Genomic DNA, 27108 nt, shown 5'->3' on the forward strand with positions numbered 1-27108 from the left:
GCATCTTCTTTATCCGTTCATCTGTTGATGGTCATCCAGGTTGTTTCCCTGTCCTTCTGTTGTAAATAGTGCTGTAGTGAACACTGGGCTACATGTGTGTTTTGAATTGTGATTTTCTCAGGGTATATGCTCAGTGGTATTGCTGGGTCATATAGTACTCCTATTTTAGTTTTTTTAAGGAACCTCCATACTCTTCTGCATAGTGGCTATATCTATTTACACTCCCATCAACAGTGCAAAACAGTTCCCCTTTCTCCACAAAAAGCTATACAACTGCCACATTGTTGAAAACCAAAGCCTTGAGGATACTGTGACACTTTCAGATAGAGACTGTCTAGCTTCCACCTTTTGTAGGTTTTGTCTGCTTCTCCTTCAGTTTTCAGATGGATTAATGTATTTCCCTGTATAAACCTAAGGCCCTGAGTGATGTCAGTAGCGTGGCAGAGTGAGGTGCTTTCTTTGACACTCCCCTTCAATCTACAATCATAAAACATCTTCATGGTAACAAAGATGCCTCTGCTCAGCCCACCAGGATGCTGGAGAATTCCACACATCTGTACATGGGCCCAACAGGGGAGGTGGGACCAGGGAAACCATTGAGGCAGTGCTTGTGATCCCTGCCCTCTGGGTGTGGGAGCTGATTCCCCAACCCAGGGAACCTGAGGAGGTGACACCCATGACCCTGACCTCCTTGTCACAGCAGCACCCATAGCCATGGGGAGTAGAAGCAGGGGCACTAGGGACCCCGCCCCTTCAGTGCAGAGCTGCCTGTGACTCCAACTCCTATCTCCACACCTGCAGCAATGGAGCCCACAAACTTATATGTACAGCCCTGTATATAACATAGGTGCCCAAGTGACCCTGGCTGCCCGACCCCTTCCCCTTCCCCTGTGGTTTGGAGCTTGTGAAGCGGAGGAGGATCCCACGCCCTGCCAAAGACCATCCTTGTGCTGCAGGCAACAATCCTGGTGACACCGGCAGCAGTGAGGCAGCAGCAGTCCCAAAGGCAAAGACGCAATAACCTGGTCCAGCGACAGCTCTGACAGGCAGAGTGGAGTGTGGGACGTGCCAATGCCCAAGAATAATCAGAGACAGGTCAGGCAACAGAGGGCTTCCCCCGCAGTCCAGTGGGTATAGAATCCGCCTGCAATGCAGAAGACCTGGGTTCTATCCCTGGGTTGGGAAGATCCCCTGGAGAAGGGTATGGAAACCCACTCCAGTTTTCTTGCCTGAAGAATCCCCATGGACAGAGGAACCTGGTGGGCTACAGTCTATGGGGTCCCAAAGAGTCGAACATGACTGAGTGACTAAGCACACACTGTAATCTGTTAAATTCTTAAAATCAACTAGAAAGGAGTTGGGGCTTCCCTGGTGGCTCAGATGGTAAAGAAACTGCCTGCAATGCAGGGGACGCAGGTTTGATCCCTGGGTCAGGAAGATCCCCTGGAGAAGGGAGTGTCAACCCACTCCAGTATTCTTGCCTAGAGAATTCCATGGACAGAGGAGCCTGGCGAGTTAAAGTCCATGGGATTGCAAAGAGGGGCTAACACTTTCACTTCACTTTTAAGAAAGGTGTTAGATGCTTCAGCTACTTCAAGTGCACCTTCAGTCAAGTATATAGAAATGAAGAACCACAGTAATACTAGGGTGCAAAAAAGATAATGATGGTTCTTAAATAGCCAAACTGAAAGTCGCAGAATATTGTGATCTAAACACTGATAGAGAATACAAAATAGCTATCATGAAGAAACACGGTGATCTGTAAGAAAACTCACAAGGGCATATCAGTGAGCTCAGGAATAAAATTAATGAATATGAAGGAGTATTTCATCAGAGATTGAAACTCAAAAATAATATGTTGCAGAGTTGAAGAACTAAATAAATGAAATGAAGAAGGTATTAGAGAGCATTGGAAATAAAGCAAGCCACATGAAAGAGAGCATTAATGAGTTCATGATAAAAACCTAGAAATGATACAAGGACAAGAGGAATGAGAAATAAGATAGTTTTCAAAATGAGGACAATCTATTACAGCTGTCTGTCTCTTCTAGGAACAGCAGCATTATAGAAATGGGGGTCCCAGAGGGAAATAAACAGAAAGGAGTAGAAAGTTTATTTAAAGAAATAACCAGAGAGAACTTCCCAAACTTAGGAAGGAAACAGACACATGTGGGTCCATGAGGCTGAGAGACCACTTTAATTACCTCAGTACAAAAAGACCAACCTAGACAGCATATTAAAAAGCAGAGACATTACTTTGCCAACAAAGGTCCGTCTAGTCAAAGCTATGGTTTTTCCAGTGGTCATGTATAGATGTGAGAGTTGGACTGTGAAGAAAGCTGAGCACTGAAGAATTAATGCTTTTGAACTGTGGTGTTGGACAAGACTCTTGAGAGTCCCTTGGACTGCAAGGTAATCTAACCAGTCTATGCTAAAGGAGATCAGTCCTGGGTGTTCATTGGAAGGGCTGATGTTGAAGTGGAAACTCCAATACTTTGGCCACCTGATGAGAAGAGTTGAATCATTTCAAAAGACCCTGATGCTGGGAAAGATTGAAGGCAGGAGGAGAAGGGGACGACAGAGGATGAGATGGTTGGATGGCATCATCGTCTCAATGGACATGAGTTTGAGTAAGCTCCAGGAGTTGGTAATGGACAGGTAGACCCGGTGTGCTGCAGTTCATGGGGTCGCAAAGAGTTGGACATGACTGAGCAACTGAACTGAACTGACTGAACTGAAATGAACTGAATGCAAAAAGACATTTGCTGAGATTATGATGTTAAAACTATCAAAACTTAATAACAAAGATTTTTAAAAACAGGGGAAATGGTAACCTACAAAGGAATGCCTCTTAGGTCATCAGGAGATTTCTCAGCAGAAACTCTACAGTCCAAGAGAGAGAATGAGGTAACATTCTCAAAATACTGAATGATAAAAACTCTCAGTCAAACATACTCCATCCAACAAAGTTATTACTCAGTTATGAAGGAGAAATAAAGACTTCACTAGGCAAAAAAAAAAAAAAAAAAAAGAGAGAGAGAGAGCGAGAGCAAGAGCGAGCGAGAGAGAGAGAGAGAGGCTGAAGGAGTTTATCAACACTAGACCTACCTACCTACAGATATTAGAAGGAGCTCTTCTATCAGAAACAAAAGTAAGTAAAACATTGAATAAGATGATAAAGAGTTGCAATTTTCTATGTATCTGAATAAGCTTTAAAACACTGTATCACAGGACTTCTCTGGTGGCTCAGACAGTAAAGAATCTGCCTGCAATGCAGGAGACCTAGGTTCAGTCCCTGGGTTGGGAAGATCCCCTGGAGAAAGGAATGGCTACCCACTCCAGTATTCTTGCCTAGAGAATGTCATGGACAGGGGAGCCTGGAAGACTATGGTCCATGAGGTCACAAAGAGCGAGATACAACTGAGAGACTAACACTTTTACTTTCATAGCATAACTCGGAGGGGGAAAAGCAGAAAAAAAAATATATATATATATATAGCTACTTCAGTTTGGTTTAAAAAACTGCAACATAAAAAGGAATAATTTGCGACAACACCACAATAGAGGAAGAGGAAAATGATGGGATCCATATATGTCAGGGAAGAGAAGATTAATCTCAGCATAAAAAGGAGTGTTTTATCTATGAGATATTTTATATAAGCCTCGTGGTAACCACACAGCGTAAATCTAAAGCAATGACACAAAACATAAAAAAAAAAAAAGAGGAAATTGAGAAAAACATAGCAGCCATCAAAGCAAAATGGCAGACAAAAGCACGAGGAAAAATAAATTAAAATGGTGACAGAGAGCAATAAGAAAGTAAAAGGTAAAATGGCAGTATAAGTCCTAATGTGTAAATAATGGCCCTAAGTATAAATGGATTGAATTCACCAATCAAAACACATAGGGTCTCTGGGCCTTCCCTGGTAGTCCAGAGGTTAAGACTTCCCCTTCCAACATAGGAGAGCAAGTTCAATCCCTGGTTGGGAAACTAGGATCCCACATGCCTCATGGCTGGAAAACCAAAACAGAAAGCAGAAATAATATTGTTACAAATCCAATAAAGACTTTAAAAATGGTCCATATTAAAAAAAGCAAAAACAAAAACCACAGAGAAGTCTGAGAATACTGTCCCTCAAGTGATAAGTTGTTTGTCTAAAGCAAACAGAACCAGATCCTAGTCACAAAGCAAACAGTATCAGGTAGAGATACATGGGGACCCAGAAAAAATTGTTCATGGGAACTTTTTTGACACCAGGTGAGAACCAAGGCATTATGTTTGCAGGGTTACATACTTGAATTTCTGTTACTTTTTTCCAGATAGTTTTGGCCCATCACCTTATGAAGAGTATTGATTTCAAAATCAGAATTGTGACTAATAATAGAATATATTTTGATTAATAGAATATAGTTAATATATTGATAGAATATATTTATCTCTTCTTTTTAATAGACATATGAACACAAAAAAGTCATAGGTTGATTTACGGTCATTTGTCCATGTAGGTAATTTCCAAATGGAAATTTCTTTCGCTGTAATTATTAATATATAAAAAAGTAAAGATTAGTTGCTCAGTCATGTCCAACTCTTTGTGACCCCATGGACCATAGGCTGCTAGGCTTCTCTGTCCATGGAGTTCTCCAGACAAGAATGCTGGAGTGAATTGCCATTTCCTTCTCCAGGGGATTTTGTAAGCCCAGGTCTCCTGCATGCAGGCAGATTCTTTACCTTCTGAGGCACTTCTCAGGTGGCAGACACCAGAGTGCCTGCAAATAAATGACACCATCCAGCAGTTGGTGAGATTGCTGGCAGTGACTACAGGCTGGAATAATCTAAGAATAACCTTAGAATAATTATACCATGACTTAAGAAAGATAATAAAGAAGAAAGGATAAAACAGAGTGCAGTTCACGAGCCTCTTACGATTTTTTTGCCATGTCTGTGTTCAGCAAGAATGTTAGAAGTAATATCCTTATGTGTAGACTGTAGTTATTAATTCATAAGTGCATAACTGATTTTTCCACAGGTGAAGAGGCCACACAGCCATAAGGGATTTAGGTATATGGACATTTTAATCATGTTAATTCTTGCAATTCATGAGCAAGAATTATCTTTCCATTTATTATGTTTCTTAAATGTTTTTCAACAAGTTATAGTTTTAAGAGTACAAGTCTTTCACCTCCTTGGTTAAATTTATTTCTAGGTATTTTATTCTTTTTTTTTTTTCGCTATTGTAATTGTGATTGTTATCTTATTTTCTTTTTTGGCTAGCTCATTGTTAATGTATTGAAATGCAACAGATTTTTGTATGTTGATTTTGTATCCTTTAAATTTATTATATTCATTATTTTAATGAATACAGCTTTTTGTGGAATCTTCAGGGTTTTCTCTATTTAATCATATCATCTGTAAATAGTGACAGCATTACTTCTCTTCTAATTTGAATGCCTTTTAATATTTGTTCTTACCTAATTGCTCTGCCTGAAACTTCCAATATTACCTTGAATAAGGGTGCAAATTTTCCACAGTTTGTGGTGATCCACACAGTCAAATTGGAGAAGGACATGGTAACCCACTCCAGTGTTCTTGCCTGGAGAATCCTGTGGATGGAGGAGCCTGGTGGGTTGCTGTCTCTGGGGTCACACAGAGTCAGACACAACTGGAGTGCCTTAGCTTCAAAGGCTTTGGTGTAGTCAATGAAGCAGAATTAGATTTTTTTTTTTTAATTCCCTTGCTTTTTCTATGATCCAACAGATGTTGCAATTTGATCTCTGGTTCCTCTCCCTTTGGGCTTCCCTTATGGCTCAGCTGGTAAAGAATCCACCTGCAATGCCAGAGACCTGGGTTTGATCCCTGGGTTAGGAAGATCCCCTGGAGAAGGGAAAGGCTACCCACCCCAGTATTCTAGCCTGGAGAATTCCATGGACTGTTGAGTCAACGGGGTTGCAAAGAGTTGGACACAGCTGAGCTACTTTCACTTTCACTTTCCTCTACCTTTTCTAAATCCAGCTTGTACATCTGGAAGTTCTTAGTTCATACATTGTTGGAGCCTAGCTTGAAGGATTTTATGCATTACCTTGCTAGCATGTGAAATGAGTGCAATTGTGTGGTAGCTTGAACATTCTTAGGCATTTCTCTTCTTTGAGATTGGAATGAAAACTGACCTTTTCCAGTCCTATGGCCACTGCTGAGTTTTCCAACATGCAGTTAAAGTTAACCAAAATTATTTTAAGGGTTTGTTAACATAATAATGAGTTTAAGAGAGGTTAGATGTTGTGCATAGGACATTGTGATCATAGATACATTAAGAAAATTAGGCATAGGGATTTGAGTTCCTATGATAAGTATTAGTTACTCAGTCAAGTCCCACTCTTTGTGACTCCATGGACTGTAGTCCACCAAGTTCCTGTGTCCAAGGGACTCTCCAGGCAAGAATACTGAAGTGGGTTGCCATTCCTTTCTCTGGGGGGTCTTCTTGACCCAGGGATCAAACCCAGGTATCCTGCATTGTAGGCAGATTCTTTACAATCTGAACCAGATAGATTCCACCTAACCTATTTCCCACAATTTTCAGTGATGTTTGCACATTCAATAATCATTTGTAAGCAGACATTGTCATGAAAACGTACTAAATGGGGATGACTTGAAATTTAGTTACTCTAGAAAAAAAAAAGTCATTGAGCAGGGAAGTATAATGATCTAGTGTGTTAGTCAATCAGCCATGTCGACTCTTTGCAACCCCATGGATAGCCTGCCAGGCTCCTCTGTCTATGTGATAATGTTCTGTACACTGAAACATTTGCTTGTAGGTAGAACCTCAAAGCCGAAAATAACCACATTAATATGAGTTGCCTAGAATGGTCCAAAACTTGGGAAGTGTGTTGGAATTTTCACAAATAGTAAGATAAGGAAGCAAGACATCTTATGTGAACTGGGAGCTGGTAAACACAGCCAGTATGTGGGTTGCATTTCTCTCTTCTTCTTATCAACCACCAGTACCCTAGACCAAGTTACCTTTGTTTCTTAACTAGACCACAATGGCAGATTAATAAGTATTCCCATGTACTTCTTTCTTTCTCTGATCCAGAGTTGGCAAACTACAGTCTGAATTCCCACCTACCTAAAATTACAAATGAAATCTAACTGGACTTTAGCCACATCCATATATTTACAGGTTTGTTACAGGTGTTTTCTTCTTCAGAAGCCTTGTTGGGTAGGTGTGACAGAGACCTTGTGGCCCAGAAAAGCCCAACAAATGTATGATCTCACCCTTTTCAAAAAGTGTTTGCAAACCACCACTCTAATCTATTAGCATTTCTGTAGTAGAGGTGATGCGCTTAAATGTAGATTTGATAGGCTGTTTACTAACTTGTTAATGGAGTTCCATTGGTCTTTGGGGAGAAAAGCAATGTCCAACACAGCCTTCAGGGCCCTGCTGTGCAATCCTCTGCACACACAGACTGTTCCCTGAGCAGCACTCTTCAAAGTCCCCAGGTGGGCATTGTCATTGCCGTTCATCACTGTTCTTTCTGTCTTCAGTTTGTTGGTTCTCTTGCATCCTCAGAGTTCAGCTATAATTTCCTCTCTTTGAAAAAAGACCTTCCCCTGAGTCACCAGATGTGAGCAGGTCTCTTGGTATGTACTGAATAGAACTGAATAAGCCTCCAACATGGCACTTATTGTCATCATAAATACCCTGATGTCCAGTGTGTATCTCCTCCACAAGAAATGAGACTCCTTTAGAGGAGAAACAGGGCAAGGAGTTTTGCCAGGGCAAGGAGTTCTGCCAGGGCGAGGAGTTTTGTCTGCTCAGTGCCTACGATGGTGTCTGGTAAACAGTCGAGTTTGAATGTCTGCATTTTGTTTGGTATCATTTGCCACTCCTAGGGGCTTCCTGGGTGGTGCGGTGGTAAAGAACCCACCTGCCAATGCAGGAGATGCAAGAGATGTGGGTTTGATCCCTGACTGGGGAAGCTCCCCTGGAGACAGAAATGGTGGCCCACTCCAATATTCTTGCCTGGAGAATCCCATGGACAGAGGAACGTGGCGGGCTACAGTCCATGGGGTCAGAAAGAGTCAGACAGGACTGAGCACACACATACACCATTCCTAGATGCATTACTGGGTGTGCATCTTTGGGTGCAGTATATGCCCAGGAGATATTAACTGAATGAAACAAAAAACTTTTTATAATGAACCTTTATTTGAATTATATAAACAAAAAAGTCTGCAAACAGGAAGTGTGTGTGGCTTGAAAATTATTAAAAAGTGATCACTGTGATATAGTTACAGCTTAGATCAAAAAGGGAAGTAGCACCAGGACTCCTTCATCTCCCTTCCAGTCAGTAACACCTCCCACAACGACTCACTGTCATAACTTGAAATAACATGGGTCAATTTTACTTTTTAAAATTTTTACACAATCTTTAAAGTTTGCACTTCATTTACAGCTATTGCAAAATACTAGCTATTTCCCCATGTTGTACAATAAACCCTTGTAGTCTACCTGTTGTTGTTTTGGTTTTTTTTTTTTTTTGTAATTAAAAAAAAAAAATTTGGCCACATGGTAAGTGGGATCTTAGTTCCCTGAGGAGGAATTAAACACGTGTCCCCAGCATTGGAAGTGCAGTGTCTTAACCACTGGTTAATGGTTTTAACTACAAGAGAAAATTCTTCTGTAGCTCACCTTATTCCCAGTAGTTTGTCCCTTCCACTCCTTGACTCCATATCACCCCCTGACCCCTGCTGGTAACATCTGACTTGTTTTTAAACTTTATGTAAATGGAAGCTTGCAAAATACATTCTTCTGTATCTGGCATATTTTGTATCTAATATGTGTGAGATTTATCTATGTTATAGCTACAATAATAGTTCATTCATTTAATTGCAATATATTATTCAATTGTAGGATATGTATTTCTTCAACTGGTGAAGAAAGTTTGTATGGTCCCAGTTTATCACCACCCCAAAAAAACTGCTTATAAGAATGCTCTTGAAAATAAATTATGAAGCGTGTATATGTGAGTTTAGTTAAGTATGTTTCTAGGGTTTAATTTTTACTGGGTACACACATATTCAAAATTTAGCAGATATGACAGTTTTTGAAATAGATGGTACTGATTTTGATTCTTACAAGCATTAGATGAGAGTTCCATTTTTGGCAGCACCTGAAATCTTCACCATTTAAATTTTTAGTTATTCTCATAGGTTGTAGAATCACATTGTAGACTGGATCTGTGTTTCCTGATTACTAATGAGGTTGAACACATAAAGTGAAAGTGAAGTTGCTCAGTCGTTTCCGACTCTTTGTGACCCCGTGGACTGTACTCTACCAGGCTCCTCCATCCATGGGATTCTCCAGGCAACAATACTGGAGTGAGTTGCCATTTTCTTCTCCAGGGGATTTTCCTGACCCAGCGATTGAACCCAGGTCTCCTGCATTGCAGGCAGACGCTTTATCCTTTGAGCCACCAGGGAAACCCACATTCATGATTAACTGAAAGAAAAATCTATTTGGATGTGCAAAAAAAGTATATATACCAACCAGTTAGGCTTGTAGAATAATTCTATGAGCTAAGATTTTGCCACTTTTCCAGAGGTAAGACTTGAGAATCTTTCTGAGAAAAGTCAGGGAGATAGTGAGGGACAGGAAAGCCTAGCAGGCTGCAGTCCATGGGGTCACAAAGAGTTGGACATGACTTAACAACTGAATAACATTTTTTAAAAAATCTTCAGTTGATTTGTTTTGAAGGATAGTTGACAAAATTTCAAACTACTTTCTCAACAGATATTTTCACTACCGCTTATATTTGTGGTTCTCTACAAATGAGAGTGGTTATCAATACTTTAAGACTGTTTCTGATTTAGTGTCAGTGACAATCATGTGTTCTTTTTCATGAGGCAGGAGGTAAAGGGTGATTCTTAAATAGGAAAATGGCAGTTATTGAAAATATATAGCTATTCTGAATAAAAAATTAATTTTGAATTTGGCAATAAAATACTAACCATTCATTGAAACTTGTTTCATATATACATATGTGCTTAAATGAAAGACCAAACACTAATCTTTTGAGGAATGAGTACACTATTTTCAAATAAGATCTGGAGACATAATAACTGTCAATTTTTTCTTGCTCACCTGCCCTGAGAGAGCTTATGTAGATTTGCCCTTTGCAAGCAATATAAACCTTGTTGACTACTCTCCCCAGTGAAATGGCCTTTTGTAGTCTTAGAAATATGTCAGTATTACTCATATTATTGAGCTTTATCCTATCATCCATAAAATAGAGGGTAAATGTGGTCTTTTATCTGCTTTACCTTTAAAGAAACTTCTCCTTGAATTTCATTAACCTTTTGGAAGTTTATTGTCTACTTATTATATTTCTCAGAATTTTCAGTCTCTAGGGAAAATTTTAGTTATGTATGCTGAGTATTTTTGTGACATTGTTATAAAGTACGCCTAAAAGGAATGATATTTTTTTTTTTCAGTATAAGGGGAATAGATAGGTTAGATAGAAAGAAATAATAGATAAAAATAAAGATAGATAACAGATTAATAGATAGATAATAGATACATAGAAGGGATAAATAGAAAGACAGGATAGATGATATAGATGATAGATAATATCTATACATTATATCTAATATCTATACCTATATTAGAATTTAAACTAGGAAGTCTGAAAATTTATCCCTAATTCTTCATCAGTAATACAGGTTGTTAGCAGGCATTCAACCGTGATATTTGAATGAAATAGTAGGGAAAAAAATGAACACATACGAAGTGAAAGTTGCTCAGTTGTGTCAGACTCTAACCCACCAGACTCCTTTTGTCCGTGGATTCTCTAGACGAAAGTCCTGGGGTGGGTTGCCATTTCCTTCTCCAGGAGATCGTCCCAGCCCAGGGAGAAGGCCTGGGTCTCCTGCATTGCAGGCAGATTCTTTACTGTCTGAGCTGTCAACACACAGGCCTGTCATTTAATCGCCAAACTACAGAGAAGCCAACTGTCCTCACGGTACCCTGGTCCCTACAGGGAAGACAGTCAGCGCTGAGCCAGTGCAGGGCCTTAATGTAGTCTGTATTCATTCAGTAGTTTTCTGTTGTATTGATTATAGGAGCACAAAGGTGGCACTTTTGTATCTGCCCCCCTTGCTGTCATGCTTCCTCTCAAATTAGCCATAGTTGCAGTCGGCGCTTCTAGGGAAGCATTCTGTGCCACATCCCAGGCTACTCGGCAGGGGTTTCTGCTTTCTGTATCAGGGCTTTCTCTAAACTACTCCAGTCAGTCTGTCCTCAGACAAGTGAGATGCTGACAAGCCCTTTGCAAACCATCCATAATCAGGGGACAGGAGTGGATGGATATATAGTCCCATGTTACATGCATCAAATGCACTTGTCTTGGGCCCTCATTTGGCTCCCTAAAACGTCTCGTGTAGTTGAGTTCTTTGTGCCCATTGTAGTAACTCAGTACTTCTCCCTTACAGAGACTTTTCCTTCTTCATTTGCTCACCTCTGTTTCCCCAGGCTCATCTCTATTTCTGGGGAATCCCAACTGCACTCAAATCCATGTCTTTAGCTCTGCTTCTTTCAGGATGTTGTTGTTTACTCACTAAGTCCTGTCCGACTCTTTGCAAACCCATGGACTATAGCATACCAGTTTTCCCTGTCCTTCAGCATTTCCTGGAGTTTGCTCAAACTCATGTCTACTGAGTCGGTGATGCCATCCAACCATCTCTTCCTCTGTCACTCTCTCCTTCTGCCTTCGATCTTTCCCAGCATCAGGATCTTTTCCATTAAGTCAGTTCTTTGCATCAGGTAGCCATAGTATTGGAGCTTTAGCTTTAGTATCAGTCCTTCCAATGAATATGCAGGGTTGATTTCCTTCAGTGACTGGTTTGACCTCCTTGCTGTTCAAAAGGCTCTCAAGACTCTTCTCCAGCACTACAGTTTGAAAGCCTCAGTTATTCACTACTCTGCCTTCTTTATGGTCCAACTCTCACATCCATGCATGAATAAAATTTAAAATATTTGATACTGGCTGTGGCCCTAGAAAGCATAACCTCAAGATGATATTATGGAAGTGTATCACGGACACACGCAATGACCCCAGTGATCCCACTCTTAGTCTTAGTGTGGTACTGGTACCCCTCAAGATGCTTCAGCATCAAATAGATTAATCATCTAAAGTGATTTGTGATGAAATACAGGTTAAAATAAAAGCATTGGTTTTTTCAATGTTTCTAGAAATTGACATTTTTTAAATTGAAATTATAAAGATTATGAAGACAGCTTTGTTAAATGCCTTGTGAGCCTTAAAGCAAGAAGATGATAGACTCAGGTCATCCAACTCTTAAATCAGAGTGAGCTGTACAAGTCCCAAAACTTTCACAGAGGCATTTAAATAAATCATTGGCTTTTATGTCTGGAGGAAGATTTTGCAGAAAATCAAGCCCAGATTTCACTGTAAAGGGAGTTAATCCAGGAAAGTAAATTGAATGTACAGTCTTTATGCTAAATTTGGATCTCAAAGAGAAGAGTGGCTAACCGAGGGGTGAGATCAGAATATTTGGTGCTTGATAATATTGTATATTTACGATTTGCTTGTGTTCTGGGCCAAAAGAAACTTCACTGTGGGACGGAGTTTCCCCTCATTTGTTCAGTTCAGTTCAGTCGCTCAGTTGTGTCCAACTCTCTGAGACCCCATGAATCACAACACACCAGGCCTCCCTGTCCATCACTAACTCCTGGAGTTCACTCAAACTCATGTCCATTGAGTTGGTGATGCATCCAGCCATCTCATCCTCTGTTGTCCCCTTTTCCTTCTGCCCCCAATCCCTCCCAGCATCAAAGTCTTTTCCAATGAGTCAACTCTTCACATGAGGTGGCCAAAGTACTAGAGTTTCAACTTTAGCATCATTCCTTCCAAGAACACCAAGGACTGATCTCCTTTAGGCTGGATTGGTTGGATCTCCTTGCAGTCCAAGGGACTCTCAAGAGTCTTCTCGAATACCACAGTTCAAACGCATCAATTCTTCGGTGCTCAGCTTTCTTCACAGTCCAACTCACACATCCATACATGACCACTGGAAAACCATAGCCTTGACTAGATGGACCTTAGTTGGCAAAGTAATGTCTCTGCTTTTGAATATGCTATCTAGGTTGGTCATAACTTTTCTTCCACGGAGTAAGCGTCTTTTAATTTCAGGGCTTCAGTCACCATCTTCAGTGATTTTGGAGCCCCCCAAAATAAAGTCTGACACTGTTTCCCCACATATTTCCCATGAAGTGATTAACTCTCCTCAAATTTCTCCTTTTTGTGCCAAGCCCTTGAAACAATGGACTTCCCTGAAGGTCAGCAGGTAAAGAACCTGCCTGCAATGCAGGAGACACAGGTTCAATCCCTAGGTCAGGAAGTTCCCCTGGAAAAGGAAATGGCAACTCTCTCAAGTATTATTGCCTGGAGAATTCCATGGACATAGGAGCCTGACTGGCTATAGTCCATGGGATCACAAAGAGTCAGACATGACTGAGCAAGTACAAACACACATGTGAAAGAATAAGCTTATACCCCCAAAGAATATACAGTCCTTACCTGAAGAAAATAGTTTTCCCAGGGAAATAAAATTGTTGAGGGACTAAGATAATGAATACTGACAGGAAAAGGTCAAGATAGGTGATAGTCTTCCTTGAGGGTGTATGGATAGAACATCAAATGCAACGTAAGGATGATTTCTTAGCATCAGTTCAGTTCAGCCACTCAGTCGAGCCTGACTCTTTGTAACCCCATGGACTGCAGCATGCCAGGCTTCCTTGTCCATCACTAACTCCTGGAGCTTGCTCAAACTCATGTCCATTGAGTTGGTGATGTCATCCAACCATCTCAGCCTCTGTCATCCCCTTCTCCTCCTGCCTTCAACTTTCCCAGAATCAGGTTCTTTTCCAATGAGCCAGTTATTCCTATCAGGTGGCCAAAGTACTGGAGTTTCAGCTTCAGCATCAGTCCTTCCAATGTATATTCAGGACTGATTTCCTTGAGGATTACTGGTTTGATCTCCTTGCAGCCCAAGGGACTATCAAGAGTTTTCTCCAACACCACAGTTCAAAAGCATCAATGTTTTAGCACCCAGCTTTCTTTACAGTCCAGCTCTCACATGCATACATGACTACTGGAAAAATCATAGATTTGATCAGATGGTTGACATATACTTGAAGTATACTTCAAAAGTTCAGGTTCAAGTATACTTCAAAAGTTCAAGTTCAAGTATACTTCAAAAGTTCACAGTTCAAAAGCATCAATTTTCAGCACTCAGCTTTCTTCAGGCCAGTATTCTTGCCTGGAGAATCCCATGGACGGAGGAGCTTGGTGGGCTGAAGTCCACGGGTCGCAAAGAGTCGGACACGACTGAGCGACTTCACTTTCACTTTCTCTATAGTCCAGCTCTCACATCCATACATGACTATTGGAAAAACCATAGCTTTGACTAGATGAACCTTTGCTGACAAAATAATGTCTCTGCTTTTTAATAGGCTGTCTAAGTTTGGTCATAGCTTTTCTTCCAAGAAGCAAGCATTTTTTAATTTCATGGCTGCAGTCACCATCTGCAGTGATTTTGGAGCCCAAGTTGTTTGTGACTCTTTGCAACCCCACGGACTGTACCTCTGTCCATGGAATTTCTCAGGCAAGAATACTGGTGTGGGTTGCCTTTTCCTTCTCCAGGGGATCTTCCCGAACCAGGGATTGAACCCAGGTCCCCTGCATTGCAGGCAGATTCTTACTGCCTGAGCCACCAGGGAAGCTCATTTTCAGCATGCGAACAGCTTATCCTCACCTCAGAGCTGCATCTACAGTCTGTCCTATCATACTGCTCCTTAAAACTGGGAGTCAGTAATCGTGTGTAATTGAAGTGAGGATGCTGGAAATGATTTGGCAGAGTCTTGAAAAAGGAATGAGGAGGGTGGTGTGAATGTTAGAAGTGCTATTTATAGGAGACCAGAAAATATATCCCCTGATGCATTCTCTAGAGGATATGCCCATCTCATTAATGTAGAGGTCTGGAAGGTTGCCTCTTTCTGTATGTCTAAGAACTCATTTTATGTTTATTCAGTTTAGTTTAGTCACTCAGTTGTGTCTGATTCTTTTTGACCCCATGAATCGCAACACGCCAGGCCTCCCTCTCCATCACTAACTACTGGAGTTCACTCAAACTCACACCCATCGAGTCGGTGATGCCATCCAGCCATCTCATCCTCTGTCGTCCCCTTCTCCTGCTGCCCCCAATCCCTCACAGCATCAGAGTCTTTTTCAATGAGTCAACTCTTCACATGAGGTGACCAAAGTACTACAGTTTCAGCTTCAGCATCAGTCTTTCCAAGGAACACCCAGGACTGATCTCCTTTAGGATGGATTGGTTGGATCTCCTTGCTGTCCAAGGGACTCTCAAGAGTCTTCTCCAACACCACAGTTCAAAAGCATCAATTCTTCAGTGCTCAGCCTTCTTCACAGTCCAACTCTCACATCCATACATGACTACTGGAAAAACCATAGCCTTGACTAGATTGTCCTTTGTTGACAAAGTAATGTCTCTGCTTTTTAATATGCTATCTAGGTTGGTCATAATTTTCCTTCCAAGGAATGGAAGTGTCTTTTAATTTCATGACTGCAATCACCATCTGCAGTGACTTTGGAGCCCCCCAAAATAAAGTCTGACACTGTTTCCACTGTTTCCCCATCTATTTCCCATGAAGTGATGGGACCAGATGCCATGACCTTAGTTTTCTGAATGTTGAGCTTTAAGCCAACTTTTTCACTCTCCTCTTTCACTTTCACCAAGAGGCTTTTTAGTTCCTCTTCACTTTCTGCCATAAGGGTGGTGTCATCTGCATATCTGAGGTTATTGATATTTCTCCCGGCAATCTTGATTCCAGCTTGTGCTTCTTCCAGCCCAGCGTTTCTCATGGTGCTGCTATTTGTGGGAGGAGAGTGTCAGGTCTATAGCAGAGAAGAAGAGCACTTCACGTGTTCTCTGCTGTCAGTGAGGCTGCATAGTGATCCCCCAGCGTGCACTGCTGGGCTTCCCTGGTGGTATCAGCAGTCATCCTATCCAACCAGGGAGAAAGAGTATACCTGGAAACCTCGGAATGCCGAGCTTGAGTCCCTTTCTTACATGGGTGAGGGAATCATAGACACTTGCCACTATGTGGTTCCTCCAGTGTGTGTGGTTGTGCTCAGTCACATCCAACTCTTTGCAACCCCATAGACTGTAGCCCACCAGATTCCTCTGTCCATGGGATTTCCCAGGCAAAAATACTGGAGCAGATTGCCATTTTCTCCTCCAAGGGATCCTCCAGACCCAGGCATCTAACCCCCATCCCTTGGGTCTCCTCATTGGCAGACAGATTCTTTTACCACTGAGCCACGTGGGAAGCCCCAGTTCCTCCAGTACTGGGATCTTTAACAAGCTACATTTCTCTCTCCACCTTTCCAGTTTCTCTTTTGTTTTCTTTTGCATTGCTTTCTCTTGCCTTGGTTTGGGGATTTGTAGTTGCATTTAACAAAGAAGAGCAAGGATAAATGGGTCTATGTCAACTTGTCCAGACTAACTAGCCTCTCTTATGGTTTCAAACCCCTGAAAAATATGAAGGTTAAATTATTAGTTAAGTGATATATTTTAAAACTTTAAGAGAAAAATTGGCAGATTAGCTAAAATGTGATGAACCAATTGAAATTTGAGTGATGTCATTTAGCTGGTCATATATATATATATTAATACAGCAACAATTTTTTTTTTCATTTTGTTCTTACATCTTAAAATTCTAGATCTGTCAAGAAAAGAAACAATCTAAAATATTTCACCATAGTACTCATATACACAAAGATGTTTGGATAATTCATGGTGCTTTATACTTTTGTGTTTCATTAACAAATTTATGTAAGTTAATTATAACATTGGCCATGGTTTAGGAGAGCCTTCTGTAAGAGCTTCCTTAGGTAATATTAATATATTGTGTGTGTGTGTTTGCTCAGCCATGTCTAACATTTTTGCACCCCATAGACTTTATAAACCCAACAGGCTCTTCTGCCCATGGGATTTCCAGGAAAGAATACTGGCGTGGGTTGTCTTTTTTTTTTTTTTTTTCTCCTAGTGATCTTCCCAACCCAGGAATTGAACCCCTGCATCTCCTACTTGGCGAATGAATTCTTTACCACTGAGTCACCTGGGAAGCCCTGCTTAAGAATATCCTCCTTCAGTTCAGTTCAGTTCAGTCACTCAGTCGTGTCCGACTCTTTGCGACCCCATGAATTGTAGCACGCCAGGCCTCCCTGTCCATCCCCAACTCCCGGAGTTCACTCAGATTCATGTCCATTGAGTCAGTGATGCCATCCAGCCATCTCATCCTCTGTTGTCCCCTTCTCCTCCTGCCCCCAATCCCTCCCAGCATCAGAGTCTTTTCCAATGAGTCAACTCTTCGCATGAGGTGGGCAGAGTACTGGAGTTTCAGCTTTAGCATCATTCCCTCCAAAAATATCCCAGGGCTGATCTCCTTCAGAATGGACTGGTTGGATCTCCTTGCAGTCCAAGGGATTCTCAAGAGTCTTCTCCAACACCACAATTCAAACGCATCAATTCTCTGGCGCTCAGCCTTCCTCACAGTCCAACTCTCACAACCATACATGACTACTGGAAAAACTGTAACCTTGATTAGATGGACATTTGTTGGCAAAGTAATGTCTCTGCTTTTGAATATGCTATCTAGGTTGGTCATAACTTTTCTTCCAAGGAGTAAGCGTCTTTTAATTTCATGGCTGCAATCACCATCTGCCCTGATTTTGGAGCCCATCTCCAAATCACTGTTTTCCCATCTATTTGCCAAGAAGTGATGGGACCGGATGTCATGATCTTCGTTTTCTGAATGTTGAGCTTTAAGCCAACTATTTCACTCTCCTCTTTCACTTTCATCAAGAGGCTTTTTAGTTCCTCTTCACTTCTGCCATAAGGGTGGTGTCATCTACATATCTGAGGTTATTGATATTTCTCCCGGTAATCCTGATTCCAGCTTGCGTTTCTTCCAGCCCAGCGTTTCTCATGATGTACTCTGCATATAAGTTAAATAAGCAGGGTGACAATATACAGCCTTGACGTACTCCTTTTCCTACTTGTAACAGCCTGTTGTTCCATGTCCAGTTCTAACTGTTGCTTCCTGACCTGCATATAGGTTTCTCAATCTCCTCCTTAAAACCCCTAAATGAGCAGTTCACAGTAATAACTCTAAAATAAAAACCCCTTTTAAAAAACGAGTAATATTCAGTGTAATGGAAGTTGTTGAGTATGTTTAAATTGAGTTTAGATATTGAATTTTGTTTGCTTGCTTTGTCTTGAATAAGGTGAAAGTGATTTACTTATAACTTTTAACAATTTGCATCATGTCTCTTTTTACTTCAGTGAAATGGATCGTTAAGAAACAATTAATTCTACTTTCCATTTAAGATTTAGTCACCAAAATTATACATACGATTTCAGTGCAAGAAGGAAAAATATTCCAAAATTCTAGACTACGAATCATAATGCTGGGTAAGAAAGAGAGTTTGTTCTGTGGTTAAATGATATATTTTAATGGTTTGATTTATCAATGAATTCTATCTTCTATATTGCTTTTACACAGTGTTTCTGGTACTCTGTTGTGTGCATTAATTTTTAGTACACCATTCCCTACCTTTCACTCAGTACTTTTTTTCTTTAAGATTCATTGAGCAATACTTTGCTTATAGAAAATTTCATCTAAGTATCCAACTCAATAATTTTAGTATATTCAAGCTGTCTTCATTGCTATTAATTTTAGAATATTTTTTATCTCCTTCAATCTTTCCTTGGGCATATTTCCAGTCAATCCCTGCTCCTCACCCTTCCCTCAACAGTCATTAATCTGATTTTTGGCTCAATAGATTTGTCTTTTCTAGTCATTTCTCGTCAGTGCAATCATGTAGCTTGCTTGGAAACCTTCATTTAGTGTAGTGCTTTTGAGGTTCATCTGCATCATGGCATGTATTAGTATTTTGTTCATTTCTATTGCTGAATAATACTCCAATGCATAGAGAACACATTTTGTTCACGAGTTCACAAAATGATGGATATTTGGGTTGTTTCTGGGTTTTGGTTACTATGAATAATGTTGCTGAGAACATTTTCTTCCAAGTCTTATGTAGATGTATTTTTAGTTCTTGGGGACAGATGTCCTAAAATGGGATTACTAGGTTGTATGGTAAGCTTTTTCTTCTTAAGAAACTGACAAATTAATTTACAAAGTGACTCTATCATTTTACATTTTCATCGGGAATATTTGAGGGTTACAGTTTTTCTGTATACTTGCCAATACTTGGTACTGAGTATCTTCTTATTGTGATATTATGAGTGTATTATTGTGGTCATTCTAGGGGATGTATAACCCATCTCATTGTAGTTTTAATTTGCATTTCCCTAAAGTCTAAAGGTTTTAGAAAAGGCAGAGGAACCAGAGATCAAATTGCCAACATCCACTGGATCATGGAAAAGCAAGAGAGTTCCAGAAAAACATCTATTTCTGCTTTATTGACTATGCCAAAGCCTTTGACTCTGTGGATCACAATAAACTGTGGAAAATTCTGAAAGAGATGGGAATACCAGACCACCTGACCTCCCTCTTGAGAAATCTGTATGCAAGTCAGGAAGCAATGGTTAGAACCGGACATGGAACAACAGACTGGTTCCAAATAGGAAAAGGTGTAAGTCAAGGCTGTATATTGTCACTCTGCTTATTTAACTTCTATGCAGTGTACATCATGAGAACTGCTGGACTGGAAGAAACACAAGCTGGAATCAAGATTGCCAGGAGAAATATCAATAACCTTAGATATGCAGATGACACCACCCTTATGGCAGAAAGTGAAGAGGAGCTAAAAGCTTCTTGATGAAAGTGAAAGAGAAGAGTGAAAAAGTTGGCTTAAAGCTCAACATTCAGAGAATGAAGATCATGGCATCTGGTCCCATCACTTCATGGGAAATAGAAGGGGAAACAGTGGAAACAGTGTCAGACTTTATTTTTGTGGGCTCCAAAATCACTGCAGATGGTGATTGCAGCCATGAAATTAAAAGACACTTCCACTCCTTGGAAGAAAAGTTATGACCAATCTAGATAGCATATTGAAAAGCAGAGACATTACTTTCCTGACTAAGGTCCATCTACTCAAGGCTATGGTTTTTACTGTGATCATGTATGGATGTGAGAGGTGGACTGTGAAGAAGGCTGAGTGCCAAAGAATTGATGCATTTGAACTGTGGTGTTGGAGGAGACTCTTGAGAGTCCCTTGGACTGCAAGGAGATCCAACCAGTCCATTCTGAAGGAGAGCAGCCCTGGGATTTCTTTGGAAAAAATGATGCTAAAGCTGAAACTCTAGTACTTTGGCCACCTCATGTGAAGAGTTGACTCATTGGAAAAGACTCTGATACTGGGAGGGATTGGGGGCAGGAGGAGAAGGGGACAACAGAGGATGAGATGGCTGGATGGCATCACTGACTCGAAGGACGTGAGTCTGAGTGAACTCCGGGAGTTGGTGATGGACAGGGAGGCCTGGCGTGCTGCAATTCCTGGGGTCTCAACGAGTCGGACAAGACTGAGCGACTGAACTCAACTGAACTGAACTGAAGAGAACCTAGGAGAATACCTCTGCCACGTGGCTTGTAGTCTCGGGTTTTATGTTGATGGAATTAGTTTCCAGGTTGTACTTAGCCAATCATTCTGACTCAGAGTCCTTCCTGGTGGTGCAAGCCTTGGCCTTGTTCAGACAAGACTGATGCCAGAGAGAAGGATTCTGGTAGGTGGTCAGACAGGTGGTGTTTCCTTTTGACCTTTCCCTAACTCTTCTGGTTGGTGGAGACTTATTAGTTCCCTGTTCTTTATCAGGACCTCCTGTCATAAAACAACTCATGTAAATGGTTAACTGGTGTCTGGCCAGGGTGGGTGGTTTCAATCAATGTGCTTCCCCTAACAATACCCCCTTCAGAGACTTCATATTCAAGATATTTCTTGGGAATTGGGGTGGAGGTCTCTTTCTTCTGAACTTCCTGCTGTGCAAGTGTGTATGCCTGCCTAGCAGAACAGAAGTCTCTCTCCACCTGATCTAAGTCAAGTTATTTTTTTGTCTTGACTGAAACCAGCATTCATTCTTGTAATAACAGCACTTTAGTCTGAAACTGTTGACTCCTCTCAGAGATGAAGTAAACAGGGGCCAAACAGGAGACCTAACAGGATAGTCATTACTGGTCCCCAGAAACAGGAGGCAACATTTGGAGTGAGGGCTGCAGGGATTGTGACTTTTTTTTTTTTTTTTGATTGGTTGGTGGTTAAGCAACAGAGCTGTGCTCCAGGAATCTTGTGTTTAGTCTGAAGTTACCATCCTCCACCTAGGTTGGGGCTCCAGTTCTGTAGAACTCAAAGACATTGTTATGCATATTTCTTTGAGTAGGAACCAGGATCCTGTCTGGAGGCTGTACAAACCTTTGATTGTTTCTCCTCTGTTTCTGTATCCCCTCCTTTCCCTAATTAGCAATTGTTTGAATCCACCTTTTGAAACTCAGGGAAGATCAAGGAGGCTGAATGAAGCCTATATCCTACAGACAAAAAATGGAGAACACAGAATAGATCTGTACTCCAGAGCCCCACAGAGTCCTGTCCAGTTTTAATTTAGGGAATTGGGCAACTATGACTGTGATAACTTCCTGTCAAAATGGGGCATAGGACTGCCTCAACTTGGAGAATAGACACTGAATTGGAAGTATATCTGAGCTCCAAGTCCTAGATCTGAGCCTTGTATGATTAAAATCTCAATCTCTTGATCTGCCATTTTGTTGTAACAGACCCAATTAGAAGTAACTGGAGGAGGGATAACTGCAATTTTAATAGACAAAATAAATCTCATTTCTTTTTTAGAAGAATAGGCCTGAAACCCAGTCTAGACTTGGCACTTTGGGGAAACTTGTAGCCAGGTAGCCAGTTGCCTAGTTTTATAAAAAGTAAGGTTGCAGTTACTAACTTCCAGCAGACATTGTTTTGAGAATGGCGGCATCTAAGCCTGACACAACTCAGAAAACTCACGTGTTTAGCAATACAAGGTCTAATCTGAAATTACACCCATAGTATCACCTTGTTATTTCCCAGGATGTCTGAACCATACCTACTCTATATTGACTTTTAATTGTAAAATTTTTCTTAATAGCCAAAGCAGATGTCACCATTAACGACATCAGTGTTTCTTCAGGTATGAGAAGATGCAAGAATTGGAACTCATAAAATCTGCTCCTGAAAAGATCTAACTATCTGAAGGCCTGTTCTGCCAGTTTTTCCCAGAGAACAGAGTGCCTCATTCCTGATTTTCACCCTGAACTCCTTTCAGGGGCGTTGAAAGTCAGCAGCTGCAGTGGCCATTATTTAATCTTTGTAGACATAGATGGCAAGTGTCAACTTTCAGAGCCCCTTTTTCCTCATGAACTTGACCATGATTTTGAGGGGGGCATTTCATGACCATTTTATCCCATGGTGCTGAGAATTTCCATTCTCAGGTTTGGCAAAGATTTTGTTGATAGGCCACTCAATGTGCTGTTACTGGACTAGGCCATAAAACTGTCCAAAATTTTCTGGACCACCTGTCTTACTAGCCTCTTGGTCCAGGAAAATATTCCCTCTTGTTGTTTCTTCCCATATCTAGAGTTACACTGTTACAATCATCAGTCTCATATGGAACTATATGTTATTTTATTAGAGGCCTCAGTCACACGTTTGTCAGTGTAAGAAGCAGCAGTTTGGTAAAACAGTTGAAATACAAATAACATAGCCAGCACTATTAGTAAAGTCACAAGTAAGACTTAAGAGCTTCCATTAGAGGTAGCCCAGTACATCTCAGGTCACCTGACTTAGTCTACTCTGTAGAATCTTTATCTTCCAGGGAAATAATATATTGGCACCACTGTCTATAAGGCATATAGCCCAGTTTTCTAGTGTTACTAGGCTGATTATCCTTCAGTTCAGTTCAGTTCAGTTCATTTCAGTCACTCAGTCATGTCCGACTCTTTGCAACCCCATGAATCGCCAGGCCTCCCTGTTCATCACCATCTCCCAGAGTTCACTTAGACTCCTGTCCATCGAGTCCGTGATGCCATCCAGCCATCTCATCCTCTGTTGTCCCCTTCTCCTGCCCCCAATCCCTCCCAGCATCAGAGTCTTTTCCAATGAGTCAGCTCTTCGCATGAGGTGGCCAAAGTACTGGAGTCTCAGCTTCAGCATCATTCCTTCCAAAGAAATTCCAGGGCTGATCTCCTTCAGAATGGACTGGTTGGATCTCCTTGCAGTCCAAGGGACTCTCAAGAGTCTTCTCCAACACCACAGTTCAAAAGCTTCAATTCTTCGGCGCTCAGCCTTCTTCACAGTCCAACTCTCATATCCATACATGACCACAGGGAAAACCATAGCCTTGACTAGATGGACCTTAGTCAGCAAAGTAACGTCCCTGCTTTTGAATATGCTATCTAGGTTGGTCATAACTTTTCTTCCAAGGAGTAAGCGTCTTTTAATTTCATGGCTGCAGTCACCATGTGCAGTGATTTTGGAGCCCACAAAAATAAAGTCTGACACTGTTTCCACTGTTTCCCCATCTATTTCTCATGAAGTGATGGGACCGCATGCCATGATCTTTGTTTTCTGAATGTTGAGCTTTAAGCCAACTTTTTCACTCTCTACTTTCACTTTCATCAAGAGGCTTTTAGTTCCTCTTCACTTTCTGCCATAAGGGTGGTGTCATCTGCATATCTGAGGTTATTAATATTTCTCCCAGCAATCTTGATTCCAGCTTGTGTTTCTTCCAGTCCAGCATTTCTCATGATGTATGTGCATATAAGTTAAATAAGCAGGGTGACAATATACAGCCTTGACGTACACCTTTTCCTATTTGGAACCAGTCTGTTGTTCCATGTCCAGTTCTAACTGTTGCTTCCTGACCTGCATACAGATTTCTCAAGAGGCAGGTTAGGTGGTCTGGTATTCCTTAGTATGATTTAATTGTTTCCAACACAGAGGAGACTTTAAAACTAAATTACCATAGCCTGGTGTTATCTATATAAATTCATCCCATAATTGTGGGAGATTTTTTTCTCCTTTGCTGAAATTTTGCTTGTTGCTCTGATTGAACTTGAGTAATAGAAGAAAGCTCAAATTTATGCCCAGAGTCAGAGCAGGCATTATTAATTGGCCTGGTGAGGGGATCCCATCTAGTAATATCACAGTGGCCTGAATATGACTATAATTTTTTTTAAGTAAATTTTCTCAGAGCCAACCAGTTAGAGCCTTATAGTATAGAAATTTACCAAGGTAACCCAGAACTAGACACAGGTAATTGGCCACAAACCCAACAATTGGATTGATTTCTAAAACTAGCATAGGATCTGGCCTATGATAGAAAAGCATTAGCTTTACATGCAAAGGTCTAAAAAGTCAAGAAAACATTATAAATGACCATACATAAATGATCATAAATGAATCAGGTCTAGCATCTTGGACAAGCTGTCTACCTCTGATGTCATCGTCTTCTCATCCTGGTGTAGTGTAGTTTCTCCTCTGTTTGAGCATCATTTTAAGATGGACTCAGGTCATCTGTCTTCTCTATAGACCAATCCAGTGTAGGGGTCTTTGGGAGTGGGAATTAATCTAAGAGTTAATTTCCCTTCGGTTTCATTGTGCATGTGCCAGTTAAGAGTACCTGATAAAAAATGTCCTTCCATCCAGGTTGGAGACAGTCCCTTAAATTATGTCATTTTTCAGTCCTGGTTGCAGGTCATGAGGCATCTGATCTTCATCCAAAGATAGATTACTGAGATAAGCTTCAGAAACACACTTAGGGTGTTCTTTAAGAATTCAATTAAATTTTACATTAATATCACATAACAGCAAAGAACTATCCAAGAAATGAGTCTTACTACATGCAGACCTCCATTAGCAAACTAGGATTTAACATTTACTGAAACATCTTTTTCTCCCTAAAATTACCCTCATTTTTATCAAATGTAACCAAATTAAGGCTAGCTTGTTTGCAAAATAGGTCTGTTCTCACTAATTTTGGTCTGATGATTTATATAACCATAATTGAGCATAGATTTTTTATTTTGCTGAAACATTTATAGAGTCTCAGACTGAACTTTTAAAATAAACCAGGGCTGGGAAACTCACATCAAGGCTTATCACAGATTTTGCCTAACAAATCTAGGTGAATTCTTCCCTTTTTAAGGTCTTAAAAATTCCCTGAGATTTTTGTACTTGTTAGTGAGATAACCTTCCTAACTCATTTGATAAACTTACTGGAAATCTAAGAGTTTCAAATCTCTGAAGGAGTCAGATAGAGAGAAAATATAATTATTTTGTTTATAACGTATAATTTTACCAAATTATTGTCATAATTAGTTTGAGAGGAAGGTTTTTTCTACTCCCAGAAAACACAAGACTCAAACCTGTTATTTTTCAGATAGAAACCATAAAGGTTATAGGCATATTCGTTGGTTCATTCAGTTCTTCGTTAACTTTTGTGAAGTCATTAGGTTTTTCATTAGAATACAAGGACATATCAGAATGTTAAGAGCTCCATATAATTTCTAGAATTATATTACTAATATTTACAATATATTACAACATAAGAGGATTTATTACTCATTTGATAATATTTTTCATGTAATTTAACCTACTAAATAAACAGTTTAATATCTTTCTTTGAGATCTTTCAGGGGCCCTCTGAAGCACCCCAAAGTTAGCTAGAGGTCAAAGGAACTTCAAAAGAATTTGATTTAGGAAGTTTTGTCAAAAAAAAAAATTAAAAGGGTTTAGAACATTTGGTCATGTTTAGTCAACGTTGATGGGTATATCATTTAGCTTGTTGATGTGTCACGATGGGCATATATACCCAGATTCAAGGTCTAGTGAAAGCTGACTCTGCCCTCTTGAACTTAACCAGTTTTGGCTCTAACCAGTTTTCTTATGACTGTATCATTCCTAACAAAATCTATTTATCTAACTAATTGTAATCCAATTAAAAAAATCCTGATCATGCATAACTCTTTTTAGCATTTTTTGTACCTTTTTTTTTTTACTGAAAGCACACTTCCTACTTTATTTTAGCAACCAAGAAGAACTCTTATATTATCATTTTATAGATTTGTGAGCATAAATACCAATGATAACTTTTAAAACCCTTGCTTTCTTAAAACATTTTAGGATGGCGACCAAACATTATTCATTTATAGTCCCAAATCTCTTTAGTTTTTCTGTAAAAGGAAATCTGTGTTTAGTAGTAAATGTTTCAAAATCTTATTTTATTTGGGAATGACCTAATTATTCAATAGATTTCCAATACTTAGTTTAGCACAACCCTTAGAAATTCAAGTTATACCAATCTGGAGAGACTATTTTAGATAGATATTCCTAAAGCATAATTATTTGTAATATAGCATATCTAAAAGCTCATATCTCATTTACTTTTTTTTTGGGGAAGTTTCTTCACTCAAGGTAATGTCCTTGTTGACAAACTTGTAACAGATATGATAATATTTAGCTTATATTAAACCTAGATATAATGAAAATATTCTACTTAATATTAATTACTCTAAGACATGTCTATACTAGATAGGTCAACAAACAAACATTAATATCAGGTATTTAATACTGAATATTTACCAGTTCACATGAACCTGGGATTTATTAATTTAGAATTATTTGATTTGTAAGTGCTTACCTTTTTTAAGCCAATTAAATAGGGCTCATTTACAAATTAACCTCAAAAATATTACCTAGAAACAAAGACATAACAAGACGTATTTAGACAGACACAGTGCAAGATCTAGCTTCATTTTCTAAGTTTAGTCATGAATTAGATATTATAATATAAAATTTACTAGTTTATAAAAACCATTTGGAATAAATAAAAATTTTAAAGGCTTTTTCCCTCAGCCTTAAGAGTTAGAGATGGTTTAGATAAGTGTTCCTGAGAGCCCTGGTCTCAAGGCACAGGGAAAGAAAATCAAGTTCTAACAAAATGGCAGC

Source organism: Ovis aries, chromosome 2 (assembly GCF_016772045.2).
Source record: "Ovis aries strain OAR_USU_Benz2616 breed Rambouillet chromosome 2, ARS-UI_Ramb_v3.0, whole genome shotgun sequence".
In the NCBI taxonomy this organism is placed as follows: domain Eukaryota; kingdom Metazoa; phylum Chordata; class Mammalia; order Artiodactyla; family Bovidae; genus Ovis; species Ovis aries.